Here is a 19,184-nt window from a genome sequence, read left to right on the forward strand (position 1 = left end):
AACGCCCGCTACCTCAGATGGCTGACACAGATGTCGACACGGATACTGACTCCAGTGTCGACGACGATGAGACTAATGTAACTTCCAGTAGGGCCACACGTTACATGATTGAGGCAATGAAAAATGTGTTGCACATTTCTGATGTTACCCCCGGTACCACAAAAAAGGGTATAATGTTTGGAGAGAAAAAACTACCAGTAGCTTTTCCTCCATCTGAAGAGTTAAATGAAGTGTGTGAAGAAGCGTGGGCTTCCCCTGATAAAAAGCTGGTAATTTCTAAGAGGTTACTAATGGCGTACCCTTTCCCGCCAGAGGATAGGTCACGCTGGGAAACATCCCCTAGGGTGGATAAAGCGCTCACACGCTTGTCAAAGAAGGTGGCACTACCGTCTCCGGATACGGCCGCCCTGAAGGAATCTGCTGATAGAAAGCAGGAGGCTATCCTGAAATCTATATATACACACACAGGTGTTATATTGAGACCGGCTATTGCTTCAGCCTGGATGTGCAGTGCTGCTGCTGCGTGGTCAGATTCCCTGTCAGAAAATATAGATACCCTAGACAGGGACACTATATTGCTAAACGTAGAGCATATAAAAGACGCACTTTTATACATGAGGGATGCACAGAGGGATATTTGCCGGCTGGCATCCAAAATTAGTGCAATGTCCATTTCTGCCAGGAGAGGGTTATGGACTCGGCAGTGGACAGGAGATGCAGATTCCAAACGACACATGGAAGTTCTGCCTTATAAGGGTGAGGAGTGGTTCGGGGATGGTCTCTCGGACCTCGTTTCCACAGCAACAGCTGGGAAGTCTACATTTTTACCCCATGTTCCCTTACAACCAAAGAAAGCACCGTATTATCAGGTACAGTCCTTTCGGCCCCATAAGGGCAAGCGGGTTAAACGTCCTTTCTGCCCAGAGGCAGAGGTAGGGGAAAGAAGCTGCAGCATACAGCCAGTACCCAGGAGCAAAAGTCCTCCCCCGCTTCCTCTAAGTCCACAGCATGACGCTGGGGCTTCACGGGCGGAGCCAGGTACGGTGGGGGCCTGTCTCAAAAACTTCAGCAATCAGTGGGCTCGCTCACGGGTGGATCCCTGGATCCTTCAAGTAGTATCTCAGGGGTACAAGCTGGAATTCGAGACGTCTCCCCCCCGCCGTTTCCTAAAATCTGCCTTGCCAACCACTCCCTCAGGCAGGGAGGCAGTGTTACAGGCAATTCACAAGCTGTATTCACAACAAGTGATGGTGAAGGTGCCCCTACTTCAACAAGGAAGGGGTTACTATTCCACAATGTTTGTGGTACTGAAACCGGACGGTTCGGTGAGACCCATTTTAAATTTAAAATCCTTGAACACATACATAAAAAAATCAAAGTTCAAGATGGAATCGCTCAGGGCGGTTATTGCAAGCCTGGACGAGGGGGATTACATGGTATCACTGGACATCAAGGATGCTTACCTACATGTCCCCATTTACCATCCTCACCAGGAGTACCTCAGATTTGTGGTACAAGATTGTCATTACCAATTCCAGACGTTGCCGTTCGGTCTATCCACGGCTCCGAGGGTCTTTACCAAGGTAATGGCCGAAATGATGATACTCCTTCGAAAGAAGGGAGTTTTAATTATCCCGTACTTGGACGATCTCCTGATAAAGGCGAGGTCCAGAGAGCAGTTGTTGGTAGGGGTAGCACTATCTCGGGAAGTGCTACAACAGCACGGCTGGATTCTAAACATTCCAAAGTCACAGCTGGTCCCTACGACACGTCTGCTGTTCCTAGGGATGGTTCTGGACACAGAACAGAGAAAAGTGTTTCTCCCGGACAGAGGCCTCCTAAAGCCAAAACAGGTGTCGGTGCATCACTGCACGCGGATCCTGGGAAAAATGGTAGCTTCCTACAAAGCGATTCCATTCGGCATTTTTCATGCAAGAACCTTTCAGTGGGACCTGTTAGACAAGGACAAGGGTGTCTCTGCTGTGGTGGCTGCAGAGTGCTCATCTTCAAGAGGGCCGCAGATTCGGCATACAGGACTTGGTCCTGGTGACCACGGATGCCAGCCTTCGAGGCTGGGGAGCAGTCACACAGGGAAGAAACTTCCAAGGACTATGGTCAAGTCAGGAGACTTCCCTGCACATAAATATTCTGGAACTGAGGCCATTTACAGTGCCCTAAGTCAGGCAAAACCCCTGCTTCAAAACCAGCCGGTACTGATCCAGTCAGACAACATCACGGCGGTCGCCCATGTAAATCGACAGGGCGGCACGAGAAGCAGGACGGCAATGGCAGAAGCCACAAGGATTCTCCGATGGGCGGAAAATCACGTGTTAGCACTGTCAGCAGTGTTCATTCCGGGAGTGGACAACTGGGAAGCAGACTTCCTCAGCAGGCACGACCTCCACCCGGGAGAGTGGGGACTTCATCCAGAAGTCTTTCAAATGATTGTAAACCGGTGGAAAAAGCCACAGGTGGACATGATGGCGTCCCGCCTAAACAAAAAGCTAGAAAAATATTGCGCCAGGTCGAGAGACCCGCAGGCGATAGCTGTGGACGCTCTAGTAACACCGTGGGTGTACCGATCGGTTTGTGTTCCCTCCTCTTCCTCTCATACCAAAGGTACTGAGGATAATAAGGAGAAGAGGAGTAAGAACTATACTCATTGTTCCGGATTGGCCAAGAAGAGTTTGGTACCCGGAACTTCAAGAAATGATGTTAGAGGACCCATGGCCTCTACCACTCAGACAAGACCTGCTGCAGCAGGGGCCCTGTCTGTTCCAAGACTTACCGCGGCTGCGTTTGACGGCATGGCGGTTGAACACCGGATCCTGAAGGAAAAGGGCATTTCGGAGGAAGTCATTCCTACGCTGATTAAAGCTAGGAAAGAAGTAACCGCAAACCATTATCACCGCATATGGCGAAAATATGTTGCGTGGTGTGAGGCCAGGAAGGCCCCAACGGAGGAATTTCAGCTGGGCCGTTTCCTGCACTTCCTACAGTCAGGGGTGACTATGGGCCTTAAATTGGGTTCCATTAAGGTCCAGATTTCGGCTCTATCGATTTTCTTCCAGAGAGAACTGGCTTCACTACCTGAAGTTCAGACTTTTGTTAAGGGAGTGCTGCATATTCAGCCCCCTTTTGTGCCTCCAGTGGCTCCTTGGGATCTCAACGTGGTGTTGGATTTCCTAAAGTCACATTGGTTTGAGCCACTGAAAACCGTGGATTTGAAATATCTCACGTGGAAAGTGGTCATGTTGTTGGCCTTGGCTTCGGCCAGGCGTGTATCAGAATTGGCGGCTTTGTCATGTAAAAGCCCTTATCTGATTTTCCATATGGATAGGGCAGAATTTAGGACTCGTCCCCAGTTTCTCCCCAAAGTGGTATCAGCTTTTCATCTGAACCAACCTATCGTGGTGCCTGCGGCTACAAATTACTTGGAGGTTTCCATGTTGTTGGATGTAGTCAGGGCCCTAAAAATCTATGTTTCCAGGACAGCTGGAGTCAGAAAGACTGACTCGCTCTTTATCCTGTATGCGCCCAACAAGTTGGGTGCACCTGCTTCAAAGCAGACTATTGCTCGCTGGATCTGTAGTACGATTCAGCTTGCACATTCTGCGGCTGGACTGCCGCATCCTAAATCAGTAAAAGCCCATTCCACGAGGAAGGTGGGCTCTTCTTGGGCGGCTGCCCGAGGGGTCTCGGCTCTTCAACTTTGCCGAGCAGCTACTTGGTCGGGGTCAAACACGTTTGCTAAATTCTACAAGTTTGACACCCTGGCTGAGGAGGACCTTGAGTTTGCTCATTCGGTGCTGCAGAGTCATCCGCACTCTCCCGCCCATTTGGGAGCTTTGGTATAATCCCCATGGTCCTTACGGAGTCCCCAGCATCCACTTAGGACGTTAGAGAAAATAAGAATTTACTCACCGGTAATTCTATTTCTCATAGTCCGTAGTGGATGCAGGGCGCCCATCCCAAGTGCGGATTGTCTGCAATACTTGTATATAGTTATTGCTTAACTAAAGGGTTATTGTTGAGCCATCTGTTGAGAGGCTCAGTTGTTCTCATACTGTTAACTGGGTATTGTATCACGAGTTATACGGTGTGATTGGTGTGGCTGGTATGAGTCTTACCCGGGATTCAAAATCCTTCCTTATTGTGTCAGCTCTTCCGGGCACAGTATCCTAACTGAAGTCTGGAGGAGGGTCTTAGTGGGAGGAGCCAGTGCACACCAGTAGTCTAAAAGCTTTCTTTATAGTTGTGCCCAGTCTCCTGCGGAGCCGCTAATCCCCATGGTCCTTACGGAGTCCCCAGCATCCACTACGGACTATGAGAAATAGAATTACCGGTGAGTAAATTCTTATTTTTGTCCCATATGCTTGAGGGGAGTGAATGGAGACAATGAGAGCGGAGAAGAGACTCTAACGCCGGAACGGAGAATAGATGAAGAGTGAGCGGCTTCTGCTGTCCCAGAGATAAAACACCTCCTCCCCTGTTGTGCTAGCACATTGCAGAGGAGGTAGGTGATCTCTCCGGGATGAGAGAGCCGCCCTGAAGGTCTTATTGATTAGAGTGCGGGTGAGATGGCTGCTGAGAACCCGTGTCGCTGTGCAGGGAGCCGCTCTTAGGCCCAGACGCCGGGTCGGGTATGGATTCCACGTGCCCGGAAACAGTGTACGTCCAGGTTAACGGTCGGTGACGTACGTTTCCCGCTGAGCTTGATCACACCAATTGTCTGAACGCTCTCATAGCATGAACCATATAAGCCTGCTCTAATTAGCCTGATTAGTAACTACAATCATAAATGTTTCATACATAAAGAGATCCTCCTGATGTATTTGAAATGGCTAATTAACACTACAGTTGACAATACAGCTATTAGATAATTATCCACAACACACACAGATTAACCACCAACTAAATCGACTTTTTTGTTTAATCTAAACTGCAGATTGTAAGACATTTTTCACTAAAAACAATAAGTGATTGTAGTAAATATATATTCACAAGAGCTGCTATTGTTTGCACAATACAGCTCTCACTCTTCACAAAAGATAAAATAATATCCTAAAAGAGAAGGAGAAAAGAAAAAGGGAGGATATTTATTAAGAAAATAGACCGTCATGAGTTCTGTATTGATACATGTTTACATGGAATCACAAAAGTAATATGTATACAGGTTGAGTATCCCTTATCCAAAATGCTTGGGACCAGAGGTATTTTGGATATCGGATTTTTCCGTATTTTGAAATAATTGCATACCATAATGAGATATCATGGTGATGGGACCTAAATCTAAGCACATAATTCATGTATGTTACATATACACCTTATACACACAGACTGAAGGTAATTTTAGCCAATATTTTTTATGACTTTGTGCATTAAACACAGTGTGTCTACATTCACACAATTCATTTATGTTTCATATACACCTTATACACACAGACTGAAGGTAATTTTAGCCAATATTGCTGGCAGAAGGTTTCCGCATCGGATGTTATCCGAAGACACCGAGGGTGACCGACTGAGCCGTGTATATTGAACTGATATGTATGTATCTATGTACTACAATTAAAGCAATTGTTAAAGCACTTTACTTATACTCCGCGCCCCTCATTTGTTCTTTCTGTATGTGTGCGTATATATATATATATATATATATATATATATATATATATGCATGCATACATACATACATACATACATACATACATACATACATACATACATACATACATACATACATAGAACCCAGCACTCACCAAAGTAAACTCACTTATCCTCAACAATTCAATAAATAAATGATGGGGGTTTAGTTGGTGGATTGGCCAATGCACGGAAGCCTGTATACCGATTCAAGGTACCCCACCTTCATACAGGTCCTACACTATCACAGAGTCTTAAAACCTGACTACCACACTGCTGCATCATCTGCCTGCTAGATGTAATGTGTACCTGCCACAGACTTTATGGCTTTTAAAGGCACACTAGTCACCTATTGCACTGGCTCAAAGATGATTGCTAAAAAACAGCTGAGACAGGTTCAGGATAATAAAGTCCACACAGGGGTGCATGAGAAAGCTAGTGGCCACGGTTAATAAGAGCTAACCATAGATTAACCCCTTCATATACACAGAGTAAAAACCACAGCACTCACCGCACCAGAAGCGGGGCACAGCTATGCACTTACCACTCACAGGGTGGGGTGCATGTAACACTGCACTCTCCACCACAGAAGCGGGGTACACAGCTGTACTTACCACTCACAGGGCGGGGTGCATGTAGCCCATGACCACATCGCTCTAATAAATACAAACAGAGAACCCAGCACTCACCAAAGTAAACTCACTTATCCTCAACAATTCAATAAATAAATGATGGGGGTTTAGTTGGTGGATTGGCCAATGCACGGAAGCCTGTATACCGATTCAAGGTACCCCACCTTCATACAGGTCCTACACTATCACAGAGTCTATATCCATTAGATGCATATTTTCTTAACTTACTCAATAAGAGATATATATCTCAAAAAAGGAATAATATTGCGCCACGAGTGAAGGGGACAATGTATCAGATGTGCTGTATAGGTTACAATATAAAATATATATGACAACACTCACCAAGATAAGGGGCGTCAGCTGACTCCCTCAAAATAAAAACAGAGATGGTACTTTCTCTGAAATAAAATTACTGGTAAATTGGAATGAAGGATAAAGCGACCAATGGTGTGAAACAATGATGTACTATGCCCAATTGATAAAAATAAATATACTATTTATTAAACAATTATACACAGTTTAAAAAATGGGACAATAAATACAAACACAAATGATCTATAGCACTTAAAATCGAAATTAAAATACTATTAAAAGATAATTCCTTATCTAGGTATGTGGTCAGCATAGGTCTTCCAACGCATTTCATCCCTTAGACTTCATCACCTGCATGTGAAATTGTGGTAGACCTGTGTATTTGAACTTGCTATCCAAATTCTTGAACTATAAGGTCGCATACCTATATGGGCGTTCAGGCCTATACGTTTGAATCAGTTATTCAAGCTCTTAATCATAAGGCTTAATCTAACTTTCACCTGTGTACCCTACGGTGTGTGGCTTTTCAAGTATCCTGAATACGTAATTGCCATTTCATTGATGCATTAACAGTATTTACCGAGCACTAGAGACATACCCCTGATGAAGTCTTAGAGTAAGACGAAACACGTCGGGTTATTTGTTCATAAACATCAGATCTCCGAATTGTCATAAGGAGAAGGAGGAATCTATCAAAGTTATTTCAACTGGTCCTCTGTACTATTTGATGTTATCTGCAAGAAGAGATACTATACCGTTTTGTATCATTGCTTTTATGTTGTAAAAAATTTTATATGGGACATGTTAGACGTGATTTTATGCTCCCAAATGTGGAGTAAATATCTTAGGGAAACTGCTGTTTTCCCCCATTGAATATTGGGTGGAAAGATAACCCAAGTGCGCCCATTCCTCTACTGGCACATATTTGTATCTTTTTAGTCCCTCCTAACAAGGCACTTAGTGGAATTTGGCAGCCCGAACTCAGTCTTTTCACACTTTCTGTTTAATAGCGCAAAAGGGAGAGTATTTGGTGTGTATATGTATATGTATATATGTATATGTATATGTATATGTGTGTGTATATATATATATATATATATATATATATATATATATATATATATATATATATATATATATATATATATATATATATATATATATATATATATATAAATTATTATGAGAATCCGGATTTGGTTATTACTTAATGTCATTAAGCACATGGGTATATACCCATTTATGTGTGCGAATAATTATGCGCATTCCACCCCAATGTTAAACTTTTGCAAAGTATATTCGCGCTAGTCTTCAGATATCATGTACAGACATCAATTGTTAAGTGGAAATGAAATCTCCCTATATATCACACTACTCAATTTATAAAATCTAGAAATTTAGAAACATGGGACTTCTTGTATAGTGTACCGTAAATGTCAATACATAATCTAGAGATTATATCCAATAATATATATAGGGTAAGTATTTTAAGAATAAGTATTAATCAGCATATTTCCCATGGTTAGACTCATCCCATAAACTATAAGATAAGCATAAACAGAGTATAGAGTTCCCTTATCAAATATAAAATCATGTCCGTACATAAGAGAAGATCCTCAATGTGCATGGTTCTTAAGTTGTGATATTTGTAACCTCATTAAAAAGATAGAAATCATAAAATTGTAATAGAGGTGAATATCCACCCCTAATTGATAACTACATTTATATAGTCAATGGTCTTAACTTTCAGTTGTAAAGTAAGGAGTTTTTTATATAAAAAATAAATAAAATAAAAATAATAATCGAGTAATAAAGGAATAATGAAGAAGTAGAGGGGAGGAACAAAATTAGACCATGTTGTTGTCAAAAACAGGAATTTAATGTTAAAACTCCCAAAGTATTAGTCGGAACAAGATTAATACAGTATTTCAAAAATACATCATACTGTAAGAAAGACACTTTATTTAATGTTTTCATTTAGACCCATTGGGGCCACTGAATTTAGCTTGAATATCTATTTGCTCTCAAGTTTTTGCTATTCCCTTGCAGAGTCTCCACCTCTAATGCCCATTTTTAGTTTTTCAAGGCAGAAAAAACGAAATTCCCGGGGAGATTTAGTGTTTGTGGAAGAAATGTCTGGCGACAGATGTTATCTGTCTAAATCTAGCTAAGTCAGATTCTACATTTTTAATGTTCCCTATGTGTTCCATAATGCGAACCTTGACCATCCTTGTGGTCATGCCACAATATCTCATTTTACAGGAACATTGGATACAGTACACAACATTTGAAGTCTGACAGTTCTTGAAATCCTTTATTTCCACTCTCTTCCCATCCCTGTCTTCAATTGTAGGGTTTGAATCAACGTGTTCACAAACTCTACAGGACCCCCATGGGTATGTACCCTTGATTCTGTTCTTCGTTCCAGGGATCCGACAGAAGTAACTATTGACTTATTTATCTCTGAGGTTTGGTGACCTCTTCCAACTCATTGCCACTGATGGTCCGAGGCTGGTTGCCAAGTCTTGGTCATTCAACAAAATCGGCCAATGCTTATTGATGATATCCTTAATTTCGCGCCACTCCTGGCAAAAGTTGCCTACAAACCTCAGTTTGTATTGCTTCAAGTCATTAGACTGCTTGGACTTCTTGCTTTCTTGGAAAATCAAGGATTGCTTATCTGTATGAAGTAGTGCTCGACTTGCCTTCTTAATACATCTTGTACTATACCCTTTCTCCTTTAGTCTACCTGCTAGTTCTTTGCTCTTAATCTTATATACCTCATCCTCAGTGCAATTTCTCCTGAGCCTCAAGAATTCACCTTGTGGTATATTTTTAATTGTATTGTGTTTATAATAAGCTTCACTATAGTGTTTAATCACCTCCTAAAAGAACAGGGAACAAAGTGTCAGGATCAGTAATGAAGACAAGAACGTCGTCTGCAAAGAGAATCAATTGATACCTAGTGGAGCCCATACATACTCCCGGAAAAAGTGAAGATTGTCTCAAAAGAGCTGCTAAAGGTTCTATGGCAAGACTGTACATAAGGAGGGTAAGGGACATTCCTGCCTGGTGCCATTTGACATTAAAAAAGGAGAGGACATGAAACCATTACTAAACACCATGGCTGAGGGGATGCTATTTAATGCTAATATTGAAGATAAAATCGGCCCTTGTATACCTGCCTTCAATAACGCCTCTTCAGGGAATCCCCAGTGTAGGCGGACGAATGCTTTCTCAGCGTCTAAGGAGTGAAAAACAGCTTCCCTCCCTACTTTTACGAGGTATTCCTCCAAATCAAATACTCTTCTCGTATTATCGGAAACTTGTCTGCCCCTCACAAAGTCTACTTGGTCAGGATGTACGAGCTGGGGAATAAGAGCAGACAATCTATTAGCAATGATCTTAGAGTAAATCTTTAAATCTGTGTTAAGGAGGGCTATGGACCTGTAGTTTGGGCACAATGATGGGTCCTTCCCCTGTTTGTGGATAGTAATGATTCGGGCTTGTAGCATTTCTGTAGGCAGTTACCCACGGTCAGTGGCATATCTATAAAGGGTAGTCAGAGAAGGTATCCACTCGAAAGCAACTTTTTTTTTTTTTTTTTGTAAAAAGAATTGGTGAAACCGTCAGGTCCCAGGGATTTACCCATTGGCAGTGTGGCAGTGACTGTTTTTATTTCCTCACCGGTCCGTTCAGAGTTTAACGCATCTAGAGCTGCAGATGGAAGTCCTAAGGAGGTGTATGTCATTTAAAAAGGAAGAGATTATAGAAGAATTAGGTTGAATTAAAGAAGATTCAGACTTTAACTTATATCATTTCTCATAGTAGCGGGCAAAAGCTTCCGCAATATCTTCCGGGTTGTGTATCAAATTCTCCTCAGAGGATCGTATATTTTTAATTCTGTTCCTAGTCTGCTTTAATCTAAGCCTACTTGCTAGAAATTTACCCGCTTTATTAGCCGAGGAATAAAACCGTTGTTGCATTTTAACATATGCGTGTTTCATGCTGTTTAGGAACAACATGGAGTTGATTACGATTTGAAACTAATTCACGTTTCAAAGAGCGAGTAGGTTGGGCTCTATTCAGAGATTCTACCTGGAGTAGTCTCTCTTCTAGATAAGATTGTTTTGCGATATTCTCTTCGTATTCTGACCCCCACCTGGATAACCGACCCTCGCAGGACAGCCATCAAGACACACCAATAAGTGGGTACCGAGGTGTCGACAGGGGAGTTCATGGCTAGATAGGAAGACAACGTATCAGTGATGGATGTGAGTGCTTCGGTGGAGGTTAATAAGTACTCTAAGAATCGCCAAGGGTGCGGAGGGAGTTTTGAATTATAGCAGCACCACGCCCAGGTTACTGCTGCATGATCAGACCAAACTACCGGGCTAATAGTGGCTTTACGAGTATGTTGCAGCGACCATTTATCCAATAAAATAAAATCAATACGAGAATAGGAGTTATGTACATGAGAAAAGAAAGTAGGAGAGCGAATACACCAATCATCATAGACATCGAACTCCGTCAATAAGAGTTGCAGCTTGTTTGTAGAGTCTAGGTTCAGAGTTGAGCCCTTAGAGGACGGAGCTTTATCAATTTTCCCATCAGGGACCAAATTAAAATCACCCATAATAACTAAATGGCCCCTCTGAACTTTATGCAAAGTATCAAACAGTTTTCCTCAGAAAAGGAGTTTGCCGGGAGTTTGGGGCATACAAAGACAATATCGTTCTTTCTTTATACTCCAGCTTCCCAACTAAGATCAAATATCAACCGTCCTTATCTGAGGTTTGATGAGACAACTCAAAATGGACAGAGTTATGAAATAGAATTGCCACACTGTCTTTCAAGAGGTCCACTTGCAAAATAACTCGTAGGGTAACGAGAGTTATGGAAGAGGGGAGGGGCAATCGATGAGAAGTGGGTTTCCTGAAGAGCTACCACTTTCGCCTTTTCTTTATGAAAGGTCTCTAAAGCCAATCGTCTTTTATTAGGGGAGTACAAACCATGGACATCTATGGAAAAGAACGTAACCATGAAGTGTCAGTAGTCGCGATGTTCAGGAAGGGATGCGTCAAATCTCTTATCTGGACTCCAAGGAAGGGGGGGAGGGGACAGCAAAAAACACAATAAAAGGAAAGGCATACATGGAGAATAGGGAAAGGAATATAGAAAAGGAGAAGAAAAAGAAAAAACTGAATTAGCCCTAAAGTTAGGGCTACAGTGTTGGTCGCCTAAAAAAAAAACCTGGGAAACAAAACACATTGGGGGTGGCCAAAGCGGGGTACCCCCATGCAGTAACACAAACAATAAACTGTAGAACTATAAACGGAAGCACAAATATAGGAATACAAATTCTCTAGTGCACAGGTTCTCAAACTCGGTCCTCAGGACCCCACACAGTGCATGTTTTGCAGGTCTCCTCACAGAATCACAAGTGAAATAATTAGCTCCACCTGTGGACCTTTTAAAATGGGTCAGTGAGTAATTAATACACCTGTGCACTTGCTGAGTTACCTGCAAAACATGCACTGTGTGGGGTCCTGAGGACCGAGTTTGAGAACCCCTGCTCTAGTGCATCCGGCCCTCAGTGAGTAATTAGTTTTCTCTTACGTCCTAGAGGATGCTGGGGACTCCGTAAGGACCATGGGGTATAGACGGGCTCCGCAGGAGACATGGGCACTACAAAGAACTTTAGAATGGGTGTGCACTGGCTCCTCCCTCTATGCCCCTCCTCCAGACCTCAGTTAGAGCCTGTACCTAGAGGAGACTGGGTGCATTACAGGGGAGCTCTCCTGAGTTTCTCTGAAAAAAAATTTCTCTAACGTCCTAGTGGATGCTGGGGACTCCGTAAGGACCATGGGGAATAGACGGCTCCGCAGGAGACTGGGCACACTAAAAGAAAGATTTGGTACTACCTGGTGTGCACTGGCTCCTCCCTCTATGCCCCTCCTCCAGACCTCCGTTAGATTTCTGTGCCCGGCCGAGCTGGATGCACACTAGGGGCTCTCCTGAGCTCCTAGAAAGAAGTATATGTTAGGTTTTTTATTTTACAGTGAGACCTGCTGGCAACAGGCTCACTGCAACGAGGGACTAAGGGGAGAAGAAGCGAACCTACCTGCTTGCAGCTAGCTTGGGCTTCTTAGGCTACTGGACACCATTAGCTCCAGAGGGATCGACCGCAGGCCCAGTCCTTGGTGTTCGTTCCCGGAGCCGCGCCGCCGTCCCCCTTACAGAGCCAGAAACAAGAAGATGGTCCGGAAAAGCGGCGGCAGAAGACTTCAGTCTTCACCAAGGTAGCGTACAGCACTGCAGCTGTGCGCCATTGCTTCTCATGCACACTTCACACTCCGGTCACTGAGGGTGCAGGGCGCTGGGGGGGGGCGCCCTGAGCAGCAATAATATCACCTTGGCTGGCAAAATAACCACAATATATAGCCCCAGAGGCTATATATGTGGTAATTACCTCTGCCAGAATACAGAAAAAAGCGGGAGAAAAGTCAGCCGAAAAAGGGGCGGAGCCATCTCCCTCAGCACACCGGCGCCATTATTCCCTCACAGTTCCGCTGGAAGGAAGCTCCCTGACTCTCCCCTGCAGTCTACACTACAGAAAAGGGTAAAAAAGAGAGGGGGGGGGTGCACAGATTTGAGGCGCAGTAAATATTATAGCAGCTATAGGGGACATAATTCAGTTAGTCCCTGCATTATATAGCGCTCTGGTGTGTGCTGGCATACTCTATCTCTGTCTCCCCAAAGGGCTTTTGTGGGGTCCTGTCTCCTTTAAGAGCATTCCCTGTGTGTGTGTGCGGTGTCGGTACGGCTGTGTCGACATGTTTGATGAGGAGACTTATGTGGAGGCGGAGCAGATGCCTATAAATGTGATGTCACCCCCTGCGGGGCAGACACCTGAGTGGATGGACTTATGGAAGGAATTACGTGCGAGTGTCGACTCCTTACATAAAAAATTTGACGACAGGCCAAATACGGGACAGCCGGCTTCTCAGCCCGTGCCTGCCCAGGCAATTCAATGGCCATCAGGGGCTCTAAAACGCCCACTACCTCAGATGACAGACACAGATGTCGATACGGATACTGATACCAGTGTCGACGACGATGAGTCAAATTTAATGTCCACTAGGGCCATTCGTGGCATGATTGAGGCAATGAAAGAGGTTTTACACCTTTCTGATATAAACCCAGGTACCTCAAAAAAGGGTATTATGTTTGGGGAGAAAAAACTACCAATAGTTTTTCCCCCATCTGAAGAATTAAATGAAGTGTGTGAAGAAGCGTGGGCTTTCCCTGATAAGAAATTGGTGATTTCAAAAAAATTACTAATGGCGTTCCCTTTCTCGCCAGAGGATAGGTCACGTTGGGAAACTCCCCCTAGAGTGGATAAAGCGCTCACACGTTTGTCTAAAAAGGTGGCACTACCGTCTCCGGACGCCCTAAAGGAACCTGCTGATAGAAAGCAGGAGGCTATCCAAAAGTCTATATATACACACACTGGTGTTATACTGAGACCGGCTATTGCTTCAGCGTGGATGTGCAGTGCTGCTTATGCTTGGTCAGATTCCCTGTCAGAAAATATTGACACCCTGGACAGGGACACTATATTGCTTACCATAGAGCATATAAAAGACTCAGTCTTGTACATGAGAGATGCACAGAGGGAGATCTGCCGGCTGGCATCTAGAATAAGTGCATTGTCCATTTCTGCTAGGAGAGGCGTATGGACTCGGCAGTGGACAGGGGATGCAGATTCTAAAAGGCACATGGAAGTTTTGCCTTATAAGGGTGAGGAGTTATTCGGGGACGGTCTCTCAGACCTTGTTTCCACAGCAACAGCTGGGAAGTCAGCATTTTTACCCCATGTCCCCTCACAGCCTAAGAAAGCGCCGTATTATCAGGTGCAGTCCTTTCGAACCCAGAAAAACAGGCGGGGAAAAGGCGGGTCCTTTCTGTCTAGAGGCAGAGGAAGGGGGAAGAAACTGCACCACGCAGCAGGTTCCCAGGAACAAAAGTCCTCCCCCGCTTCTTCCAAATCCGCCGCATGACGGTGGGGCTCCACAGGCGGAGACAGGTACGGTGGGGGGCCGCCTCAAAAATTTCAGCGATCAGTGGGTTCGCTCACGGGTGAATACCTGGATCCTTCAAGTAGTATCTCAGGGGTACAAGCTGGAATTCGAGGCGACTCCCCCCCGCCGTTTCCTCAAATCGGCCTTACCGACAATTGCCTCGAGCAGGGAGGCTGTACTAGAGGCAATTCACAAGCTGTATTCCCAGCAGGTGATAGTAAAAGTGCCCCTACTTCAACAAGGACGGGGTTACTATTCCACACTGATTGTGGTACCGAAACCGGACGGTTCGGTGAGACCCATTTTAAAGTTAAAATCCTTGAACACATACATAAAAAAATCAAAGTTCAAGATGGAATCGCTCAGGGCGGTTATTGCAAGCCTGGACGAGGGGGATTACATGGTATCCCTGGACATCAAGGGTGCTTACCTGCATGTCCCCATTTACCTTCCTCACCAGGAGTATCTCAGATTTGTGGTACAGGATTGTCATTACCAATTCCAGACACTACCGTTTGGACTGTCCACGGCACCGAGGGTGTTTACCAAGGTAATGGCAGAAATGATGATACTCCTTCGAAAAAAGGGAGTTTTAATTATCCCGTACTTGGACGATCTCCTAATAAAGGCGAGGTCCAGGGAGCAGTTACTGGTCGGAGTAGCACTATCTCGGGAAGTGCTACAACAGCATGGCTGGATTCTAAACATTCCAAAGTCACAACTGGTTTCTTCCACACGCTTACTGTTCCTGGGGATGATTCTGGACACAGAACAGAAAAAAGTGTTTCTCCCGCAGGAGAAAGCCAAGGAGCTGTCATCTCTAGTCAGAGACCTCCTAAAACCAAAACGGGTATCGGTGCATCACTGCACACGAGTCCTGGGAAAAATGGTGGCTTCATACGAAGCAATTCCATTCGGCAGGTTCCATGCAAGGACCTTCCAGTGGGACCTCTTGGACAAGTGGTCGGGATCGCATCTTCAGATGCATCGTCTGATAACCCTGTCTCCAAGGACCAGGGTGTCTCTACTGTGGTGGCTGCAGAGTGCTCATCTTCTAGAGGGCCGCAGATTCGGCATACAGGACTGGGTCCTGGTGACCACGGATGCCAGCCTTCGAGGCTGGGGAGCAGTCACACAGGGAAGAAACTTCCAAGGACTATGGTCAAGTCAGGAGACTTCCCTGCACATAAATATTCTGGAACTAAGGGCTATTTACAATGCCCTAAGTCAGGCAAAACCCCTGCTTCAAAACCAGCCGGTACTGATCCAGTCAGACAACATCACGGCAGTCGCCCATGTAAACCGACAGGGCGGCACAAAAAGCAGGATGGCGATGGCAGAAGCCGCAAGGATTTTCCGATGGGCGGAAAATCACATAATAGCACTGTCGGCAGTGTTCATTCCGGGAGTGGACAACTGGGAAGCAGACTTCCTCAGCAGACACGACCTACACCCGGGAGAGTGGGGACTTCATCCAGAAGTCTTCCTACTGTTGGTAAACCGTTGGGAAAGGCCACAGGTGGACATGATGGCGTCCCGCCTCAACAAAAAGCTTAAGAGATATTGCGCCAGGTCAAGGGACCCTCAGGCGATAGCTGTGGACGCGCTAGTGACACCCTGGGTGTACCAGTCGGTTTATGTGTTCCCTCCTCTGCCCCTCATACCAAAGGTACTGAGAATAATAAGAAGGCGAGGAGTAAGAACGATACTCGTGGTTCCGGATTGGCCAAGAAGAGCTTGGTACCTGGAACTTCAAGAAATGTTATCAGAGGACCCATGGCCTCTACCGCTCAGACAAGATCTGCTGCAGCAGGGGCCCTGTCTGTTCCAAGACTTACCGCGGCTGCGTTTGACGGCATGGCGGTTGAATTCCGGATCCTAAAGGAAAAGGACATTCCGGAGGAAATCATTCCTACGCTGATAAAAGCCAGGAAAGAAGTAACCGCAAACCATTATCACCGCATTTGGCGAAAATATGTTGCGTGGTGTGAGGCCAGGAAGGCCCCCACAGAGGAATTTCAGCTGGGTCGTTTTCTGCACTTCCTACAGTCAGGAGTGACTATGGGCCTAAAATTGGGTTCCATTAAGGTCCAGATTTCGGCTCTGTCGATTTTCTTCCAGAAAGAACTGGCTTCACTGCCTGAAGTTCAGACTTTTGTAAAGGGAGTGCTTCATATTCAGCCCCCTTTTGTGCCTCCTGTGGCACCTTGGGATCTCAATGTGGTGTTGAGTTTCCTAAAATCACATTGGTTTGAACCACTTAAAACCGTGGATCTCAAATATCTCACGTGGAAAGTGGTCATATTATTGGCCTTGGCTTCGGCCAGGCGTGTGTCAGAATTGGCGGCTTCGTCGTGTAAAAGCCCTTATCTGATTTTCCATATGGATAGGGCAGAATTGACGACTCGTCCCCAGTTTCTCCCTAAGGTGGTATCAGCTTTTCACTTGAACCAACCTATTGTAGTACCTGCGGCTACTAAGGATTTGGAGGATTCCAAGTTACTGGACGTAGTCAGGGCCTTGAAAATTTATGTTTCCAGGACGGCTGGAGTCAGGAAAACTGACTCGCTTTTTATCCTGTATGCACCCAACAAAATAGGTGCTCCTGCTTCTAAGCAGACTGTTGCTCGCTGGATTTGTAGCACAATTCAGCTGGCGCATTCTGCGGCTGGTTTGCCGCATCCTAAATCAGTGAAAGCCCATTCCACGAGGAAGGTGGGCTCATCTTGGGCGGCTGCCCGAGGGGTCTCGGCTTTACAACTTTGCCGAGCTGCTACTTGGTCAGGGGCAAACACGTTTGCTAAATTCTACAAATTTGATACCCTGGCTGAGGAGGACCTTGAGTTCTCTCATTCGGTGCTGCAGTGTCATCCGCACTCTCCCGCCCGTTTGGGAGCTCTTGTATAATCCCCATGGTCCTTACGGAGTCCCCAGCATCCACTAGGACGTTAGAGAAAATAAGAATTTACTCACCGATAATTCTATTTCTCGTAGTCCGTAGTGGATGCTGGGCGCCCATCCCAAGTGCGGATTGTCTGCAATACTTGTATATAGTTATTGCCTAACTAAAGGGTTATTGTTGAGCCATCTGTTGAGAGGCTCAGTTGTTATTCATACTGTTAACTGGGTAAAATATCACGAGTTATACGGTGTGATTGGTGTGGCTGGTATGAGTCTTACCCGGGATTCAAAATCCTTCCTTATTGTGTCAGCTCTTCCGGGCACAGTATCCTAACTGAGGTCTGGAGGAGGGGCATAGAGGGAGGAGCCAGTGCACACCAGGTAGTACCAAATCTTTCTTTTAGTGTGCCCAGTCTCCTGCGGAGCCGTCTATTCCCCATGGTCCTTACGGAGTCCCCAGCATCCACTACGGACTACGAGAAATAGAATTATCGGTGAGTAAATTCTTATTTTTGTTAGGTTTTTTATTTTCAGTGAGCACTGCTGGCAACAGGCTCCCTGCATCGTGGGACTGAGGAGAGAGAGAAGCAGACCTACTTAAATGATAGGCCCTGCTTCTTAGGCTACTGGACACCATTCGCTCCAGAGGGAGTCGGAACGCAGGTCTCCCCACGCCGTTCGTCCCAGAGCCGTGCCGCCGTAGTCCTCACAGAGCCGGAAGATAAAAGCCGGGTGAGTATAAGAAGAAAGAAGACTTCAAAGGCGGCAGAAGACTTCAGATCTTCTCTGAGGTAACGCTGCGCGCCATTGCTCCCACACAAAAGGCACTGATGGGTGCAGGGCGCAGGGGGGGGGGGGGGCGCCCTGGGCAACAATAATAAACCTCTAGTACTGGCTACCAGGCATATATAGGCTGCGAAGGCAGTATATATTATAATCCCCCACCAGTATTACAAAATTGAGCGGGACCGAAGCCCGCAGCTGAGGGGGTGGAGCTTGATCCCTCAGCACTAACCAGCGCCATTTTCTCCACAGAGCACTGCAGAGAAGCTGGCTCCCCGGACTCTCCCCTGCTGAACACGGTGGCACAGGGCAGAAAAGATGGGGGGGGGGGCACTTGTAAGGCGCAGTGAGTGTATTATATACATATAATTATATAAAAGCGCTATTTATCTGGGAATTTGTTTCCAGTGTCAGTTGGCGCTGGGTGTGTGCTGGCATACACTCTCTCTGTCTCTCCAAAGGGCCTTATTGGGGAACTGTCTCCATATAAATATATCCCTGTGTGTGTGGGGGTGTCAGTACGAGTGTGTCGGCATGTCTGAAGCGGAAGGCTCGTTTAAGGAGGAGGTGGAGCAGATGATTGTGGTGTCTCCGTCGGCAACGCCGACACCTGATTGGTTGGACATGTGGAATGTTTTAAATGCAAATGTGACCTTATTACATAAAAGGATGGACAAAGCAGAGTCCAGGGAAAAAGCAGGGAGTCAATCCATGGCTTTGACTGTGTCACAGAGCCCTTCAGGGTCTCAAAAATGTCCCCTATCCCAAATAGCAGACCGATACCGATACGGATTCTGACTCCAGTGTCGACTACGATGATGCAAGG

The 19,184-nt window shown here is 45.5% G+C and overlaps 1 protein-coding gene across 5 annotated transcripts in view; it reads left to right on the forward strand.

The window, feature by feature from the left end:
• The window catches only part of PIK3CB (phosphatidylinositol-4,5-bisphosphate 3-kinase catalytic subunit beta), a 403,067-nt gene that overhangs the window by 89,284 nt on the left and 294,599 nt on the right, over nucleotides 1-19,184 (forward strand). The gene's annotated exons all lie outside the window — the stretch shown is intronic.

This window comes from Pseudophryne corroboree, chromosome 4 (assembly GCF_028390025.1).
Source record: "Pseudophryne corroboree isolate aPseCor3 chromosome 4, aPseCor3.hap2, whole genome shotgun sequence".
In the NCBI taxonomy this organism is placed as follows: Eukaryota; Metazoa; Chordata; class Amphibia; order Anura; family Myobatrachidae; genus Pseudophryne; species Pseudophryne corroboree.